At 44.6% G+C, this 19,820-nt stretch overlaps 1 protein-coding gene and 1 long non-coding RNA gene across 17 annotated transcripts in view; one reads left to right on the top strand and one right to left on the bottom strand.

Annotated features, from left to right (window-relative positions):
• LOC115096787 overlaps positions 1–2,339 on the bottom strand; it is a 90,841-nt gene extending 88,502 nt beyond the window's left edge. The window contains exon 1 of the long non-coding RNA XR_003858143.1: positions 2,216–2,339. This is a non-coding gene — a long non-coding RNA (uncharacterized LOC115096787). The remainder of the gene's footprint in view (positions 1–2,215) is intronic.
• Positions 1–19,820, top strand: part of ZNF618 (zinc finger protein 618) — a 638,793-nt gene that overhangs the window by 124,416 nt on the left and 494,557 nt on the right. For 14 of the 16 annotated variants that reach the window (XM_029611901.1, XM_029611900.1, XM_029611898.1 and 11 more), the window contains one exon: positions 11,115–11,195. The exons of the other annotated variants lie outside the window; for them this stretch is intronic. The gene's annotated coding sequence lies outside the window, so the exon portion shown is untranslated. The remainder of the gene's footprint in view (positions 1–11,114; positions 11,196–19,820) is intronic. 16 annotated transcript variants of the gene reach the window in all.

Below are 19,820 nucleotides of genomic sequence, written 5' to 3'. Positions count from 1 at the left end.
GAGAGCTGCTGGAGGGGGTAAGTAAAGGTGGCTTTTTAAGTTTATTTTTCTTGATTGACTACCATTTTAATTATTTAATATTATGTGATGTGTCTGCTTTTTTTGAAATATTTTATTGGTGTTTGGAGAATTTTTAATAGTTTTTATGAGTTTTTAATTGTTGGATGTTATTCTGTTCATAGTTGTTGTGAAACATTTATTCTGCTTATTAGTATAGTTTTACAATTATTTCTGTGTGGGGATCTATAGCTGCTTGCTAGTTCTGTTTTCCTAATAAGAGGTGTATTTGTTTTTAGGGCATGATTTAATATTTGTAGTGTTGCCTTTTCATAGATAGGGTTGCTCCTGTTTGAGTGTATTCCATAATACAGGTGTAACTGTGTGTGGATTAGTTTATGTGCATTACTACAGATCCTGGGAGTATGTTAGGTCGGTTCTGTGTCTGTTACAGAGATATTTTACTAGCATGTAAGTGTTTTATCAGTCTTATTTGTTGCGTTTTCTCAAGAGGACATGCATTGGTGGTAAACTGCTGTCTTTTCATAAGTAGGGCTATTGAGCCTGAAAGTAGAAGGAGTTTGAGTTGCTGTTACTGAGATGACACCAGAACCAGAATATCTTTTTTGTAGAGTGAGTTGAATGGGGAATGTCATAATTCTGCTTTGCATCCATTATTGTGGATCAGGGGGGTTCCCATGGATGCAAACTGTACATTTACATCTAGCCCTGTGACGTTCATGGGTCAGTGTGTCACGCATGTGAGAACCATCTGTCAGGTGTGTCCCGACAGAAAAAAGGTTGAGAACCACTGTTCTAGAGCATTCTTTTCTATAGAAACAATTTCTCTTGAGCATTATTTATACTTTTTAAGGTACATATGTCATCTCTATTTTTCCTTGAGAGTACAAATGTTTAGGCTTTTAATTCTCATCTCATAGGGTTTTTGATGCAGATGCTACACAGTATTGGTAGCCTTTCTTTAGACCAGTGTTTCTCAACCTTTTTTTGATCGGGACACACCTCACAGATGGTTCTCACATGCGTGACATGCTGAGCATGTGACCATCACCAGGCTAAATGTAAACAAACACTCTGCATTCCACAGGAACCCCCTCGACCCCCAACAATGGGTGCAGAGCAAAACTAGGACATTCCCCGTTCAATTTATCATACAAAAAAAGATATTTCTGGTTACATCTCAATAACACACTCTCTCCTACCAGGTGCAATAGACCTCCTTATGAAAAAAAACTAATTTACCACCAATTTATAGATTATATACTGATGTTCATCAGAGATATCACCTCGGTTTACAGTATAACAGAAAACATACGCTTGGAGGCGTTTTACACAGAACCAAGAGTTAGTAACTTAATAATAAATATGCATGGGGGGAAGAGAAATAAGGATTGAAAAGCAGATATTAACAAAATAACAGTAATATGATAATATGAGAAAACACAATAAATAATATTGATACAAATGCCTACATGCTAGTAAAATACTTCACCTCTGTCACACACATAGAATCAACCTTCACCAAGTACAGAAAGACCACAAATTACAAATATGGAAATGGAAACCCAAAAAAGCCACTCTGCATTCTGTGCAAAACAAAAATATAGTACCTATCAGACTTCCAGGATCTGAAATAATGTACACAAACTAATGTGCACAAAGTTACACCACCATTATGGAACTCAAACAGTAACAACCCTACAAAACAGTTGTTTTGCAGTAACAACACTGCAAAAATTACATCAGGCCCTAAACACCAATACACCTTCTATTAGGAAAACAGAACAAGCCAAGCTGCTATAGATCCCTACCAAGAAACTATAAGCTTGCAGAACACCCTTAGCTGGGTCACACACGCAGAACACTGACAGACCCTCAACAAATACAGAATAAAGTGATCATAAAGCGTTGTTTTACTGCATACAGAGTTTGGCTTCTTGCTGTTTCCAGTTCAGTTTTTGTTTCCACATTTCTATTTATACATTCCCAGAGAAATATAAAATAATCTAAAACTAGAATATAATAAATGTTTCAAAACTGATAAATGGAACATCCAATCATTAAAAATGTTCAAAATTATTAAAAAGTCTCCACACACCAATAAACTATTTCTAACAGCAGACACATCAGTTAATACTTAATAATTAAAATGGCAGTCAATCAAGAAAGATAAACTTAAAAAGCCACCTTTACTTACCCTCTCCATTAATTCTCGTACTTCTTTCGGTTGTAAGCCAATAGCACATACCAGAAGCAGCAAGGGCTGCTGAAGCTCTGTCCTCACGTTCTTCTTCCTTAGGGCCCATATCCCCACACACGCACACACACACACGCACACACACACGCCTGACCAGTCTCTCTTTCTCTTACACACACGCACACACGCACACACACACGCCTGACCAGTCTCCCTTTCTCTTACACACACACGCCTGACCAGTCTCCCTTTCTCTTACACACACACGCCTGACCAGTCTCCCTTTCTCTTACACGCACACACATTCTCTCATACACTTACACACATGCTGATTCACTCTCTGTCTCACTCACCCCCACCCACAGCACACAAAGCAGCTACAGCACAAGGTAGCCGGTATGCTGCTATTAAAAGCAGAGTCCTGACAGGCTGGAAACTGCAGTAGGAGTGACCTCCCCAGACCCACAGCGCTGGCAGCACTCAGCTGTTTGCTTGTGCTGCGATTGATTGCAGCACAGAGCAATCAGTTGAGACTGTAATTTTTTTTGCAGTTTGATAATTATAATGTTATATTTTCTTGCAGGTGTCATGCTGGCCAGAGAAGGGGAGGTCGGAGCCGGGGGGAGGGGGTGGCAGAAGCAGCATGCAGGCATGGCCTTTTCTTCTTCCCGCGTGCCCGGTAGACATCACTTCCTCTTCCGGGCCACAGGGGTGGGAAGAAGAAAAGGTCACGTTCCTGTTGCCGGCTTCCACAAAACACTGCTGCCGTTCCCCTCAGGGCTTGAAGGTGCTGATAGCCCGGGCAGGAATGGCAGCAGTGTTCGTCTCGCTGAGGTGAAGGGGGGGAAGAGCAGCGGGTGCGCAACACACTAGTGTGCTGCGACACACTGGTTGAGAACCGCTGCTTTAGACCACCTCCACTCTTTCTATATCCACGAGAGGTTATAGTCCTCATAACTGGCCACAGTATTCCAGATGGGGTCTCATCTTTGACTATAGAAAACTGTATGTCTTCATTTTTTTCTTCTGGTTATGCGCTGCTCTAGATACCTTAGCATCCCTGGCTCTGGCACTGCCTTATCACACTGTTCTGCTACCTCAAAGTCATCAGATATGCTCATCTTCAGGTTAATGGAAACAGTATTTCACTATCCATTTTGTACCACTCCTTCGGATTTCTGTATCTGTGCGCCCTCAGATCCTGCATCTGGCTAGGTTCAAGATAATTCACTATCTTTTCCTTTAGTACTTTCTATTAATTTACCTACCACTGAGATGATGTTAGCCAGCCTGTGATTTTCCACCTCTTCCCTATCCCTCTCTTACTGCACTTAGTATTTATTTATTTATTTATTTAAATGATTTATATACCGGAGGTTCCTGTATAATATACATATCACCCCGGTTCACAAGGAACAGTAACTGTCGCTACATTTAGCGGTTTACATAGAACAGAATAAGAATAAAACAGGAGTTTTTACATTGAACAAATTAAGTAAACAAGTTTTAACATTGCAAAAATTAATCTAAGTAGGTTACTTTTCTTCGTGTTCTTGGCTCTAGGGGAAAGCTTGTTTGAACAGCCAAGTCTTAAGGTTCTTTTTAAATGTAGAGTGGCATGGTTCCAGAGTGCCCGTCTCCAGTCCTATGTAATCATGCCAATCTCTGAAGACGGAATTGAAGAGTTCCATCAGTTGGCTGGCTAGAACTTCACTAAGCTCCCTTCGTATTCCAGGATGCATCATCTCCAGCCCCAGTGATTTGTCCACTTTTAAGTTCTGCTAGTTCCATGCAAGCAATCTATTGGTGTGGTATCTACACCACTTCCAACCTTCTGCGGTCCTATACCAACCCCTTTTTCAGTGAATACTAAATGCAAAGGTATCTGTTTACAGTTTCTGCTTTTTCCTGGTCATACTCCATACATTCATTCTTTTCTCCTCTAAATACAACTCTTATACTTCTTTCTATCACTGGCCTACCTGAAAAAAGTAGTCACCTTGCTTTACTGCCTTTGCTGTCTTTTCTTGTGCTTGCTCCTTTGCCACCTTGACAACTTTCCTTTTTGATGTTCATATAACTTTATTATTTTTCAGATTGCAAGGCATTTGCATAGAAGCACATGCAGTCAACCAAGTAGTAATTAACCTACCACAGAATGTAGACCTTTGCCAGAGGAAAGAATGCTCTGAATGAAGCTCCAGGCTAGAAACTGCAAGAACAATATATCTATCTATCTATCTATCTATCTATCTATCTATCTATCTATCTATCTATATATATATATAAATATATATTTATCTATATAAATATATATTTCTTCATAGAAAAACTGGAAGACACTTAGTATAGCTTTCCAATGGAGATTGCATAGATAAAAACAATAATGGAATTCATGAAACCATGGGGATAAGTACAGAGCATCCCCTTACTGCAAAGAAGTGAAGAGCCAAAAATCTGCTGGAGTCTATGGAATTGCATCAGGAATGCACTTGATCATGCTAGATGAACCCTAATGGTACCTGCTTTCTTATTTTGTTTCTAGTAGGGAGATAATTCTCAGTGCTCCAAATATTCAAATAATCTAGTCACTATGGTGACTATGGTTCCTATGTCACTATGGTTCCTGTAAAACACACTGGCAACAGGGAATAGAACACTCACTTGGGCTCCTTTCGAACCCAAGGGGGTCTGGTCATCAACAGAACATGTTTCAGAACAGTCTCCTGAAGCTTTGAACAATCAGACATGTAGTAAAAGGTTTCATATTTCCTTTCGGAAAAGAATATTCTGATCCAAACTGACAGGCAAGTAGCAATTTTCTTTGTGAACAGGCAAGAGACCACAGGGTTGTGGACCCTCTAAGAATCCCTAAGACTTTGGACATGAGCTTGCAGCCATAGAGCCTTCCTACAAGCACTCTACCTTCCCGGGATCTCCAACAAGGCAGAATGCTTCAGTGGTCTGTGGTGACAAAATTGTCAGACAGGTTGTTCAGTCTCTGGGGTCACCCATCAATCACTCTGTATCAGAGGACAACAGGAAAGTAGAACATTTTTTGTTAATTCTTCATTGCAAGTTCAGATTCAGTCAGTATACTTTCTGTTCAAGTGACATGCAGGTTTGCTGTATGCTTTTCATTGGTGGGACAAGTATTGTTCTCTTAACTCATCCAATTGTCAATTAGCCCTTTGATCTCTCTAGAATCTGGTTTGACTTGCTAACTCAAAAGGAGAGTCAACTATATCATTCAAACCTTCCCCTTCTCAACTTGATGGCATGGATGTAGAGTGCTCGCTTGTCTCATTGTTGCTGTCCAAGGAAGTTGAAGATATTGTGATTTACGTCAGGAAGCATTCAACTAGAAGAGCCTAGTTTTAAATGGAAGAGATTTTCATCTTGGTGTCAAGCAAACTCCCTGTGCCTGTTTGCCTGCTAGCTGAAGGAGATATTCCAGTACTTATTTTCCCTCTCCTCATTGGGTCACAGTGCTTATCAGTGCCACTGCAGCTTTCCATGTTTAAGTGGCTAACAAACCAATATCCCTACATTCATGAAAGACTTATGGCGTATGAGGCGCCAGTGCCATGGGCTCTCCATCTTGGACTGGCACCAGTAATGAAATCATTAGTTCTGCGCAGCCTGTTCATGCAGTAGTCCACTCTTCACGGGGTGTGAGGTATCTGGGTTGCTGTTCAGTACGTGTCATGGCTAATTCAGCCCCACCTGTAGACTGAGAAAGCAAGTTGCTTAACTTAAACAGTTTTTTCTGTAGATACCAGGATGATTTATCCATGCTTAATACCTATCAGTCTCCCTAGATTTGACTACTGAGCAAAAGCTAAGTTCTGTAATCAACTGAAGGGCTCATGAGGCAGCATGTGTGTGGGAACTCCCATGCTTGCTCAGTACAGCAAAAGCTCTATGAGCTAGGAGAGAAGGGTCTGTTTGATGCATTTGGATGATGTCATGAACCTCCGATCTGATGTCCAAGAAAGACTTAGTAATATACCATATACTGAAGAGAATAACTTTGGAGATGGGGTTAAGGAGGTAGTGGCCGAGATTGGAGATTACTGCGCTATGCTTCAGCAGCTCTCCATAGCCACTTCAGATCCACTCTCTTCAGCTAAGGTGATACTTCTATCAGACAAGGAGTTGTCTTCCTCTACCCCCTGAGTCACATCAATAGTAGAGCCCTTGTGCCTGCGCAAAACAGCAGGGGGTTCCTAAAAGCCACAGCTAAAACTTGGGTCACTGTTTTAACTGGATAGTTGAGAGCATATCCAATATCTTAGTATTTGTGTCAGTGGACCTTCTTGTCAGGGGCAGGCTGAAGCTTTATGGTAAACCATTGGCCCAGTATAACTTTAGACACGGGGATGCTCAGCATAATAAGAGAGAGATGCAGATTACATCTATTGGATCTCCCTTCATATGGTCCATCAAATCCCACTTAGGGAATGTCTCAGAATCAGGAATTGCTGCAGCAGTTTTCCTCCCTCTCGGACATTAATGCAGTCAAACCCTTTCCACTATTGGGAAGAAGGCATGGATTTTACTTCCAAGTATTCCCTGATTCCAAAGAAAACAAGAGGACTCGGCCTTATCTTAGACCTAAGGTCCTTGAACAAATTCTTAAAGAAAGAAGGTTCAAGATGGTTTTCTTGGGTATCTTCATTTCTTTTCTTGAAAACTGAAGGATGCTTATATTTATTTATTTTTAACTTTTATATACCGACATTCCTGTATAAAATACAAATCACACCGGTTTACAATAAAAACATAACTTCGCCTGTGAGCGTTACATAGAACAATCAACAAATTATATTAAAAGCATACATTACCTTTGTCAGCAATGTAAAACAATTATAAAGTAGAAATTGTTAACAAGGGAATAAAGATAACTAGGGGATGCACGAAGGGGTGCACAAACGCCTGCTGGCTTGGCGCTTTTAACGGATCAGTTCCGTTATATCCACATAATGATGTTTCTAGGTCCAGAAGATGTCTTATATTTGTAGTAGAGTATTACATGCTGTCCATTGACCTAGCATCAGCCCATGTGTCTTCATAAAATCTCTCAATAATGGCTGTGCATCTGTGCAAACTGGGGGTGCACATGTTCCCTTAACTAGATGACTGGCTGTTCAAGAGCACATCTCAGGCAGGTGCCACAGAAGTATTGTGTAGGACCATCCGGGTGTTGGCTTTGCTAGAGTCATCAACTACCCCAGGTCCTATTCAGCTCTGTCATCTAAACTGGAGTTTATAAGGAGCATTGCTAGACATGACTCAGACAGGAGCCTTCCCACCATAACAGAGAGCTGTCATGATATGCCTCAGGTGCAGTGCACATATAAGAACATAAGAAATTGCCATGCTGGGTCAGACCAAGGGTCTATCAAGCCCCCAGCATCCTGTTTCCAACAGAGGCCAAACCAGGTCACAAGAACCTGGTAATTACCCAAACACTAAGAAGATCCCATGCTATTGATGCAATTAATAGCAGTGGCTATTCCCTAAGTCAGAGCTTTCCAAACTTTTCATGTTGATGACACACTTTTTAGACAAACATAATCTCACGACACAGTAATTCAGTCTACTAGCAAACCAGAGGTTAAAGGTTAAACAAACAAAACGTATTTCGACAATTTACACACACACACACCACACATAGGCAGGCACCTATTCTCACACAGACAGACCCCAGGAAGACACCCATTCGTTCTCATACACAGATACAGTCTCAGGCAGACTCATATTCATACACTTGCACACACTGAAGGCAGACCCCCCTCTCTTTCTTTTGCCAGCACTTCAGAGCCTCTCTCCTTCCTCTGCTATTGCTGTCACTGCTGCCATGTGGATATTTGGGAATGTGCTGATTGATGCTACTGGCACTGAAGCCCGTTCTGCTGCCTCCTCTGTGCAGGCCCCACGGTATTAAATATTTGTGGGCTTCCACTTCCTCCATGCCGATCTCGTACATTGCAAGATCGGCATAGAGAAAGTGCTATTCTTGCACATTCCCAAACATAACATATCCCAATCACTAAAAAGTAATTTTTTTTACCTTTGCTGTCTGATCTTAGATTTCTAATCGGTTGGTCACAGGCTTTTTTTCCCCCACCTTCCCTTTCTTGTTTTGTTGCCAATTCCTTTTACAGGGTTTTTTTTTTCAATTTCTTTTCTCTCCATCTGTCGTCTTTCTTCAAACACACAATCAGGTTCTCATTCTCACAGTGGCCCTACTACCAGGTTTCCTCCTTCTCGGGCCACCGCGACATGGGACATGCGGCAGCCCATTAACGCTGCTCTTCTGTACATTTATTTATTTATTTATTTATTTCGGGTTTTTATATACCGGCATTCGAGAACGCAGTCCCATCATGCTGGTTCACATAAAACAAGGGTGCATCGTAAACATAAACTAAAACAATGGTGCGGAAAAAGGCAGTTACATATAACAGGGTGATTAGAACTTGGTGGAGAAAGAAGAGAAAGGACAGGTTATTAATTCAAACATGTGAACGATAGTGGAGATGGTTAATCATGGTGTATGTGAAGGTAAGGATGGGCGTGGATGAGATAGATCAGTTTGAGTCCGGGAATGCTTGTGTGAATATCCATGTCTTTAGTCTTTTTTTGAAGGTTGAGATGCATGTTTCCAGTCTGAGGTTTGAGGGGATGGAGTTCCATAACGGTGGAATGGCTGTACATGGCAGATGCTCCTCCTCCTTCCTGCCCATGTGGCTCTGGCAGTGTTTTTCTTCCGGGGCTGCGCAGGCAGGAAGGAGGAGTGGTGAACGTGACCCTTTTCTTCAGCCCGTGGTGAGGTAAGCTCCACCACGGCCCTGCCGATCTTCCTGCTGTAGTTCCCTGCTTCCGCCGTCCCTGCTGCTATGTGGATTGGGTGATCCACCTTCACACTGCAGGCAACACACTAAAGGGTCGCAACACACAGTTTGGAAAGCTCTGCCCTAAGTAAACTAGATTAATAGCAGTTAATGGATTCCTCCTCCAAGAACTTATCCAAACCTTTTTTGAACCCAGCTACAGTAACTGCACTAACCACATCCTCTGGCAACAAATTCCAGAGCTTTATTGTGCGTTGAGTGAAAAAGAATTTTCTCTGATTAGTCTTAAATGAGCTACTTACTAACTTCATGGAATGCTCCCTAGTCCTTCTATTGTTCGAAAGTGTAAATAACCGATTCACATCTACTCGTTCAAGACCTCTCATGATCTTAAAGACCTCGATCATATCCCCCCTCAACCGTCTCTTCTCCATGCTGAACAGACCCAACCTCTTCAGCCTTTCCTCATAGGAGAGCTGTTCCATCCCCTTTATCATTTTGGTTGCCCTTCACTGTACCTTCTCCATAATGACACCATTTCTGAGATGCTACTTAAAAAACTAAGTTTGACTTCCAGAACCTTCCTCCCATACTCTTCTATGTCGTTGGTGCCCACATATACCACAATAGCTGGTTCTTCTTAAGCACTGTCTAAAATACTATGTAGGTGACAGGTGAGGTTTGCCAGCTTTGCACCAGGCAGGCCAGTAACCAACAATTCTCATGCCTACTAGCCACCTAGCTATCTACATTCCTAATGATTGAATTGCTAGCCACAATAGCTATCCGAATCCTTCCCTGCTGGGCACATGACCCTGGAGAAGAAACATTGGTGTAAGAGCATAGTGCAGGGGTGGCCAACTCTAGTCCTCTAGAGCCATAAACAGGTCTGGTTTACCAAATATCCTGAAAACCTGGCCTGTTTTGGCTTTTGAGTACTGGAGTTGGCCACCCCTGGGATAGTGCATTACGTTGGGGGCAGGTGTTCACTACAGAATCCTTTCCTGCCACACTAAGGTGATTTCTTTCTTTCCAGGTGACCTGCTTCTCCAAGGCAGCACAGGAACTGCTACATCTATGAAGGTTGTCTCTATATACCTCTCTATTTGCCTAAGCTCCTCCATTCTAGAGTAGTCCCCCTTTTGTTAGTTCCTCTTGTCAAGGTCTTCAGAGATGACCACTCTCCAGTTCTCTTTCCTGTTTGATGATTGTTTGGATTTCCTCTCCGAAGTAGTATATGTATGACCCTTGGATTTCTACCTCCAAAATGCATGATTTTTCTGTTTTGTTTTGTTTTTAATATAATTTTGAAACACTTGATGGCCTCTTTTATTTTATCTATTCATTCTGTCATTTGTAATGTTGTCTTTCCCCAGTGTCATTTATAAAGATATTGAGGACTGGGCCCAGTCCTGTGGAACTCATTGATCACACCACTCTGAATCATGCTTATTAATCAACCTTTCATCCAGTTTATAATTTTTCTTTCAACTCCAAGACTAGACTAGACTAGACTAGTTTGATCACTGCAAAAATCCAAATAGCTCATATCTACTGCAGCCCGCTGAGGGAATGGGTTTTATTGATTATGAGCTACACCTAAAGTCCAGGAATCTGATTGTTCAGTGGATGTGCTGATGTTTATAGAGCAGAGTTTTTTATAGCTCTGTTGATTTTGTAGCATAATGAATTATTTTGTAGGTTGTAATAGCTTTGATTGTTTTAATATAATTCAGATCTGAAGAAGAAACCTACATGGTACTTTTGGATACTTTTTATTGGACCAATATTACTTCTTATGTGCAAATGATCTAGTTAGCTTTGAAAGAAATTCATGTAAAAGTTGGTAGGGAATAGAGCTATGTAATATATTTTGCACTGAATAAGGTATCTGAACCTTTTATATTGGAGAATATGGTTGTATAATTAATGTTCATGCTCTTAGAATTTGTTTTGTGAATTAGAGACAGATTTGGTCTTCTAGGTTCACTGCTATTAGTTTAATTCTCATATGTGGTGGGTTTTTTTTTTGGCTGCAGACTAACAAACACTGGAACCTGGGGTTGGAGGAAACTGGTGAGGCAACAGTTCCAGGGAGAGGAAAAAGTACTGAAGGGCAGGTAGGTTTGTTTTATTCCATTTTTATATTCCGCCATATCTCCATATTTAAGGCAGATTACACCTTTACATGCATTGCATTAACAGAAAACAATGCAATAAAATTAAGATAACAGCATACCATAACAGATATAAAACCATGATTAAAAAGAACAAATATTAAAAGCTTACAAATATATAGAGCATCATATCACTGCATTCACCACTTAAAAAAAACAGGGAACCCACATATACCTTAGAAAAAAAAAAGTCTTCACTTTCTTCCTGAACATTAATTATCCTCTTGATGTGCAAATAAAGGCAAAATATTCCATAGTGCTGGAGCAGCCTAGGAAAAAGCACTACAGGTAGTTTGTAATCAAGAACAGTTGGCCAGCTGGGATAGTAAGCTGATTTTGTCCTAAAGAGTACAAATTGCGAGTTGGTGCATGCCCTTTAAGTTTATCTGCAAGACAATAGTAAAAAATGATTTATGTACCATTGTCAAAACTTCAAACTTGATTCTCTCATTCATTAGTAGCCAGTGTAGCTCCTTCCTATAAGAGGTCAGACTGCAATCTTGCTCTAAAATTTGCATTTTCTCTAGTGGACTATGCATTTTAATAATAGGACAGTTGTTTTTTTTTTTTGGGGGGGGGGGGGGTGAGTTTGACTTGTCATAGTTGAGGGTGTTGTGATTCTCTGAAAATAAGAATGCTTAAAACCACTAGTTGTAGAGAAAAACTGTATTTAAAAGCTATAAAATATAAATCTTAAACATTATGTAACCCCCTGTAAACCAGGGTTCACGTTCCCAGCCTCTGGGAGCATTGTAGTTACTCACCTGAGGTGGGGGAATACATCTCTGGGGACAAGAGCTGGGGGCAGGGTCATCTGTATGGCCAGTCTAGGCTGAGAACACTCCACAAAACAACTCTCCAGACTCAAATTGTGCTCCATAAAAAATAGTTTACTGCAGAATCTTCAGCATCAAACAGTGACAGTTCAGGTAGATGCAGAAATCAAATAGTTATAGTTCCAGAAGTCTTAACTCATGAGAGGTCTAGAACGGGTAGATGTGAATCGGTTATTTACTCTTTTGGATAATAGAAAGACTAGGGGCACTCCATGAAGTTAGCATGGGGCACATTTAAAATTACTAATCGGAGAAAGTTCTTTTTTACTCAACGCACAATTAAACTCTGGAATTTGTTGCCAGAGGATGTGGTTAGTGTAGTTAGTATAGCTGTGTTTAAAAAAGGATTGGATAAGTTCTTGGAGGAGAAGTCCATTACCTGCTATTAATTAAGTTGACAGAAAATAGCCACTGCTATTACTAGCAACAATAACATGGAATAGACTTAGTTTTTGGGTACTTGCCAGGTTCTTATGGCCTGGTTTGGCCACTGTTGGAAACAGGATGCTGGGCTTGATAGACCCTTGGTCTGACCCAGTATGGCATGTTCTTATGTCCTTATGTAACTCTTCTCCTTAACCTGAGCTGCTAGAAGAAGCTGTTACTTATCTGGTTACTTTGTTTCTCTTCTCTTTAGATCTTGCATGAGCTAGCTTGGTCCTCTCTTTAATCTCCTTAGCAAAATAGTTATTCACAAAAATTTCCTGCTTAGCTCAAGGAAAAACCCTTCTGGTACAGCATCAGGATTCTCTGAGCCCCAAAACAAGTTCCCTCTGGCACGTTTTGGCTTCCCTGTTCAGAAAAGTTCCTGTGTTAGTTAATCGCAGATTTTATCTTTTAACTTCCAACTTGCAGGCTGTATTACACTCTCTACTTCTACTATGCTCTCGGGTCTCTGGAGATTTTTGGAGGAAAATCCCAGCACACTCCTGCTGCTCCATTCTGTGATCCTGGGTGAGGATCACATTTCCATCTAACTCTTTCCTTGCAATCTAGAACAGCCCTAGGCTAAGTAGAGTCAGGGTTTTTATTACTTCTGCTCTAATGATCGAGCCACTAAGGGATGTACCCCCTTGTCTGTCAAGAAAGTTTGGTAACTCCTTCTGACATACAGCTGACCCAGAGCTCTAGAATATTCCTGTGCAGGTTCCAGATTAACTTCTTGCCCCATGCTCATCGTATGCACTTCCATTAGATGCTGATGCTGTTTATAACCATTCAAGGTTCCCATAAAGAGGAAACCTGAATTTTCCATTAAACCTTTCAGCTTTTAAGCTCTATGCACTTTCAGTGACATAGATACCATAAATAATAAGGTACCTTACGGAGAGACAGATTGCCATGCAAGGCTTCAAAACTCCCTCTCCAATGATTTTACTGTGTTAGCATTATATAGTGTACTCCTGATAGCAGTTGGAAACGGATCAGATTTCAATCTGACGTCAACCCTAGTACATATTACCCCTGCAGGAAGTGCAGCTCTTCAGTATTTTCCGTCTCCATAGCAGTTAGGGACTCTGTGCATGCTAGCACAGCGTTAGAGTAATTTTACCAAAGAAAACCAAATTAAGAAAAAATCTTACCTCTACAGACGAGCCCCGCTCTCCTGCGGTGACACCCATTGGGTCCCTCCCCCAGTTGAGAATTCCCGAGGTGATTTCCGTGATCCCTCGGAGGTAAGCCTCGGTCCGGTGGCAGACCCTCGGCGGGGACCTAGCCCCCGACATCGGGTGAGGCTGAGAGACAGCAGGTGCAATCTCGAGCATGGCGGTGAAGGTATTTTACCTCTCCCCCTGCAGCCGGAGACCGCCCGGAACGAAACTGGGAAGCGCCGAGACAAGGTAAGATAGAAATCTACTTAAGTCTCCGGTCTCCGAAGCTCAAGAAGACGCACCGGTCGACAGCCGGGACCAGTCCCACTGGGTTGATCGGCCCTAGCAGGGCTAGACCCCGGTCAGATCCGAGGGTCCTCCCACATGGAGACCCTCCGAGGTGGTCGCCATATTGTCAGTGTGGTCGCCGTCACCATTTTGGCTCCGTTAGCCACCCTGTCCGCCGTATCGATCCGTGTCACAGAAACGAGCTGTGCGCACAAATACCTTGGGGCGGATTTTAAGAGCCCTGCTCGCGTAAATCCGCCCAAAACCGGGCGGATTTAGGCGAGCAGGGCCCTGCGCGCCGGGAAGCCTATTTTACATAGGCCTACCGGCGCGCGCAGAGCCCCGGGACTCGCGTAAGTCGCGGGGTTCTCCGAGGGGGGCGTGTCGGGGGCGGGCCCGGTCGTCGCGGCGTTTCGGGGGCGTGTCGGCAGCGTTTTGGGAGCGGGTACGGGGGCGTGGCTACGGCCCAGGGCGGTCCAGGGGCGTGGCCGCGCCCTCCGTACCCGCCCCCAGGTCGCGGCCCGGCGCGCAGGAGGCCCGCTGACGCGCGGGGATTTACGCCTCCCTCTGGGAGGCGTAAATCCCCCGACAAAGGTAAGCGGGGGGTTTAGACAGGGCCAGGCGGGTGGGTTAGGTAGGGGAAGGGAGGGGAAGGTGAGGGGAGGGCAAAGGAAAGTTCCCTCCGAGGCCGCTCCGATTTCGGAGCGGCCTTGGAGGGAACGGGGGTAGGCTGTGCGGCTCGGCGCGCGCCGGCTATACAAAATCCATAGCCTTGCGCGCGCCGATCCAGGTTTTTAGCAGATACGCGCGGCTCCGCGCGTATCTACTAAAATCCAGCGTACTTTTGTTTGCGCCTGGAGCGCAAACAAAAGTAGGCTATTCGCGCTCCTTTTAAAATCCGCCCCCTTGTGCGCACAACGTTGCGCACACAAGTACCGGGTGCACAAACGAAGCGCATAGCCACGCGCTTACTGTGCCAGGTGCATAATTTCGACCTGTACGCACAACAGCGCGCACATGGTCCTGCACGCACGCAACTTCGACGTACACCGTAGAGCATAACTATATTGTACGTGCACAAGCCATGGCACCACCTGAAAATAAACTCAAAGCTCAGGGCCTTTGCCCAGCATGCCACATTAGAGCTGCACAGCATGAGGAGGCCACAGCCCTGTGTATACAGTGCGAAGAGGCCCTAGGGGACCCAAATCATGGCCCCCAGCCAGTACCGGACCCCAGCTTCTCGAGCAGTACGCCGGACCTAGCATTACACAGTGGGACCCACCCTCAAACGGGGCTCCCGAGGGACACGGCACCCCCTAGTCTAGTCCTGGGTGGAATTCTTCAAAGGTCTGCATACCTTCATCCACATGCAACTGGGGTCTCCCATAATGTGGCCACAGGCTCCACCAGAGGGACGTCAACATGCTGGGACCCTCTATGCCCAGGGAAGTGATTCCACCACCCAGAAGCCCCACCTTTGGGGACACAGACATCTCAGATGAGGAGACAGAACCCCATCGAACCAAGAGACGCTTCTTCACCAAGGATGAGCTTCCAGACCTGGTCACAGACAGCTTTAAAAGAGCTGGCCATCCCAGGCACAAGTGCCTCGAGGGAACCTAAGACAAACCCACTATTAGAAGGATTCCGTCAAACCTCCCGCCATTTCCCACTATTACAAGCCGTCCAGCAACTAATTGACCTGGAATGGAATGCCCCAGAAACTACATTCAAAGGGGGCCGGGCTCTGGCAGCCATGTACCCTCTGGACCAAGGGCGAATTGTGGGAAAATAGTGGCCCGGGGGATTTTTCTCCATACTGGCCCATGGGTAACCAATTACATATACAATATAATTTACATATAATTTACATATATATGTACACACACCTATATTTTGGTATGGTCCTCCCATATTAATTGCCATTTGCTAAATGTTATTTTTACCTTCAATGTTCCTTGTAATAATGTTTAATGGTTGATTGTTATTGTTATTGTTCAATGTTCTATGTACAAAACCCCGGTCTAACCTCCCAGACCAGGGCAACCTTTTCGTTACTTGTAAACCGGAATGATTTGTATTGCATACAGGAATTCCGGTATATAAAAATTAAAAATAAATAAATAAATAAATATCAACACAGTACTATTTGCCAACACTCAAAGAATAACAACCCCACCTATGAAAAAGAATACCACAAATATTACACCAGAATCTAAAACAGGGGTCGGGAACCCATGGCTCGTGAGCCAGATATGGCTCTTTTGAGGGCTGCATCTGGCTCGCAGACAAGTGTAGCCACACTTTCCCGCTGACCCAGCTGCTCCCCGGTCCTCCTCCGCCTGGGCTTAAAATGCTGTCAGCCCGGGCGGAACGCGGCAGGACAGCTGGAGTCAGCGGCACCGGCGTGCTCTCTTTTTCCTGCCCCCCCCCCCCCCCCACGGCCCGGAAGAGGAAGTGGAGCGTATCGGGTGCCTGCGCGGCAAGAAGAGGCCACGCTAGTGCGCTCGGCATTGGCCCGAAGAAAAGAAGACTGCAGCGCGGCTCGGAGGAAAATGAAGAGCTTCAACCGCGGCCGATGGGACTCCGCCTCCGCGAGGGCTGAAAATGAAGAGGTTAGCGTTGGGAGGAGGCTGCTGCTGCCGCGAGTTCCCGGGGTGGGGGAGAGAGAGAGTGAATGAGCGAGCATGCCTCCTATCAGGAAAACAGAACAGGCCAAGCTACTACAGATCCTACAGAGAAACCACATGCTAAAAGAATGCTTCATCTCAGTCTTTGCATGCAGAACACAAACTCTCACCAAATACAGAATACAAAATGAAGGAGCACAAATGACAAAAACTGAAAGGAAACTCCAAGAAGCCAGACTCCATGTATTAACAATAGAAAAATAGAACTACCATTCCTCATAAAACAAATAAAATCAAGAAACATAAAGCATCAGTTATAATAGTAAAACCATAATAAAAGAATATTTTAAAACTACTGATAAATAGAATTTCTATTAATTAAAATCATATACATTTTTTACAATGTCCCAAACACTAATAAAATATTTCAAAACAGCACATATATTAAATAACATTCAATAATTAAAACTAATAAGGATTTTAAAAAGCCCCTGCTGTCCCCTTCTGTGGGAGCTCTTTATTTCCAGTCACCCTGATATTGTCAAGGATTAGGAGGTTATCCTCTCTCTCTCACACATACTCACATGTCCATTCTCTCTCACACATACACTGTCACATACATACACATTCATGCTCTTATATCCACCATAACCTCTCGCTCTCACTGACACTGACACATTCTCAGGCTCTAAGACACTCCCCCTCCACACACACCCCCCCCCCCCCTCACACACAAACTCTTACTCCCTTGGATTTTCTCATACACACTCATGCTCTCACACACACACTGACCCCCAGGCAGGCTCCCATTCATTTTCACACCACTCCTTCCCCATCCCAGAGGCATGCACACATTCATTCTCACACACACAGACCCCCAGGCAGGCACCTATGCATTCACAGACATACACCCCCAGGCAGAGTCCCATTCATACACATGCACACACTAAAGGCAGACCCCCCCCTCTCTTTCTTTTGCCAACAGCCTCGGACCCTCTCTCATTCCTCTGCTGCCACTGTCACTGCTGCCGCATGGCTATTGGGGAGGCGCCGATTGCTGCTACTGACAGTGAAGCCCATTCTGCTGCCTCCTCTGTGCAGGCCCCATGGGCTTCCACTTTCTCCATGCTGATCTCGTACATTGTGAGATCTGCATAGAGAAAGTGCTATTCTTGCACATTTCCAAAGATTACATGTGCCAATCACTAAAAAGTAATTTTTTTTTTCCCTTTGCTGGCTGATCTTAGTTTTCTAATCGGTTGGTCACAGGCTTTTTTTTTCCACCCTTCCCTTTCTTATTTTTTTTCCAATTCCTTTTATATTGTCTTTTTTTCTATTTCTTTTCTCTCCATCTTCTTCCCTCAAACACACACTCAGGTTCTCATTCTCACATGCTTTCTCTCTCTCTCTCACACACACTCACACTCACACACACACACACACACACACACACACACACACACACACACACACACACAGCCTCTCACTGTCACATGCTCTCTCTCATACAATCATTCATACACACAGCCTCTCACTGGCACATGCTCGCTCTCATACAATCATTCATACACACAGGCTCTCACTTGCACATGCTCTCTCTCATACAATCATTCATACACACACAGGCTCTCACTGGCACATGCTGTCTCTCATACAATCATTCATACACACACAGGCTCTCACTGGCACATGCTCTCTCTCATACAATCATTCATACACACACAGGCTCTCACTGGCACATGTCTGACTCTCACACACACAGAGGCTCTCACATGCTGTCTCTGCAAACATTCAGGTCCTCACTCTCACACACAATCTCTCAACTCATCTCATACACGCACACATACACACTCTACAGACCCTCAGCCTCTCTCTCACCTCTGGGTCTCCTCTTCGCGGGTCGCCTCAGGATGGGCTTTGCAGTGACCCTGATCTTTTCAGGCCACGGCGGCCCTGCTACCGGGCCTCTTCCTCTTCTCGGGCCGCGGCGGCCCTGCTACTGGGCCTCTTCCTCTTCTCGGGCTGCTGTGATGATTCGCAGCGGCCAGTAAGCGCTGCTCCTCTTCTGCACGCGCTGATGCTCCTCCCCCTTCCTACCCACGCGGCTCCAGCAACGTTTACTTCCGGGACCGCCCAGGCAGGAAGGAGGAGGAGCATCAGCACGTTTAAACGTGATTTTTATTTTCGGGCCACGGTGACGTGAGCCTCACCACGGCCCTGCCGATCTGCCTGCTATATACGTGTCGCTGCTCAGCGGCCGCATGAGCCTCCTTGCGCCCGGGGGCATTGGCTCCCCTCGGGATACCACTGCTTGCGGCGGCCCCTAATACCTTGGTTGGAATTTTATAATAGGAAAAAAAAAAAATCACGTGACAGGAGTGACCAGCCCACCGGGGGAAGCCCGATCCCCCGATAGGTCAATCCGCCCCTGCTCTGGACCCAGCTGCCAAAGATCTCCTGGCATGTCCGAAAGTGGATGCCATGGTCTGTGCGGTCTCAAAGCGCACTACTATTCTGGTGGAGGGAGGAGCAGCATTCAAGGATGCTCAAGACAGACGTCTGGAATCTATCCTCAAACAGTCCTTTGACATCTCTGTCTTTATAGATCATGGCCTGCTGTGCCGTGGTGACACATGCCTGCTTATCACAGACCAGGAACAACACTCCTGGGGAGGCCCTGGAACCAGCTGTATCATTCCTTGCGGACGCCGCTTCCAATCTGGTATGCACAGCAGCTAGAGGAGTCTCATCAGCCGTGGCAACCAGAAGACAAATCTGGCTCAAACTGGTCAGCCGACGCATCCTCCAAAATGAGACTCACAAGGATGCCTTTCAAGGGAGCCACTCCTGTTTGGAAGCGAACTGGAGAAGCTAGCCAACAAATAGGGCGAGTCCCCACTACTGTGGCTACTGGAGGACAGGAATAAGAGAAATCAGCGATCCTTCCCCCGGACCTCCAGGGGCAGAGGATCACAGCGCTTCAACCCATATAGAAGCTCATACCAAGCAGCCCGCCCCGCAGGCCGGAGCCAGTCCTTTCGGAACAAGCACAATAAAAGGGGAGCCAGCTCGGGCCCAGGCCCCAGCCGCACCCCACAATGAAAATCAACTGACCCATCCAAAGGGAGAAGCCATAGGGGGCAGACTGGCTCTATTCTACCAAAGATGGGTCAAGATAACTTCGGACAAGTGGGTCCTATCCATCATTCGAGAGGGATA

Source organism: Rhinatrema bivittatum, chromosome 8, assembly GCF_901001135.1.
Source record: "Rhinatrema bivittatum chromosome 8, aRhiBiv1.1, whole genome shotgun sequence".
NCBI classification, from domain to species: Eukaryota; Metazoa; Chordata; class Amphibia; order Gymnophiona; family Rhinatrematidae; genus Rhinatrema; species Rhinatrema bivittatum.
The sequence above is the reverse complement of the archived record's forward strand: the minus strand, read 5'-3'. Positions and strand labels throughout refer to the sequence as shown.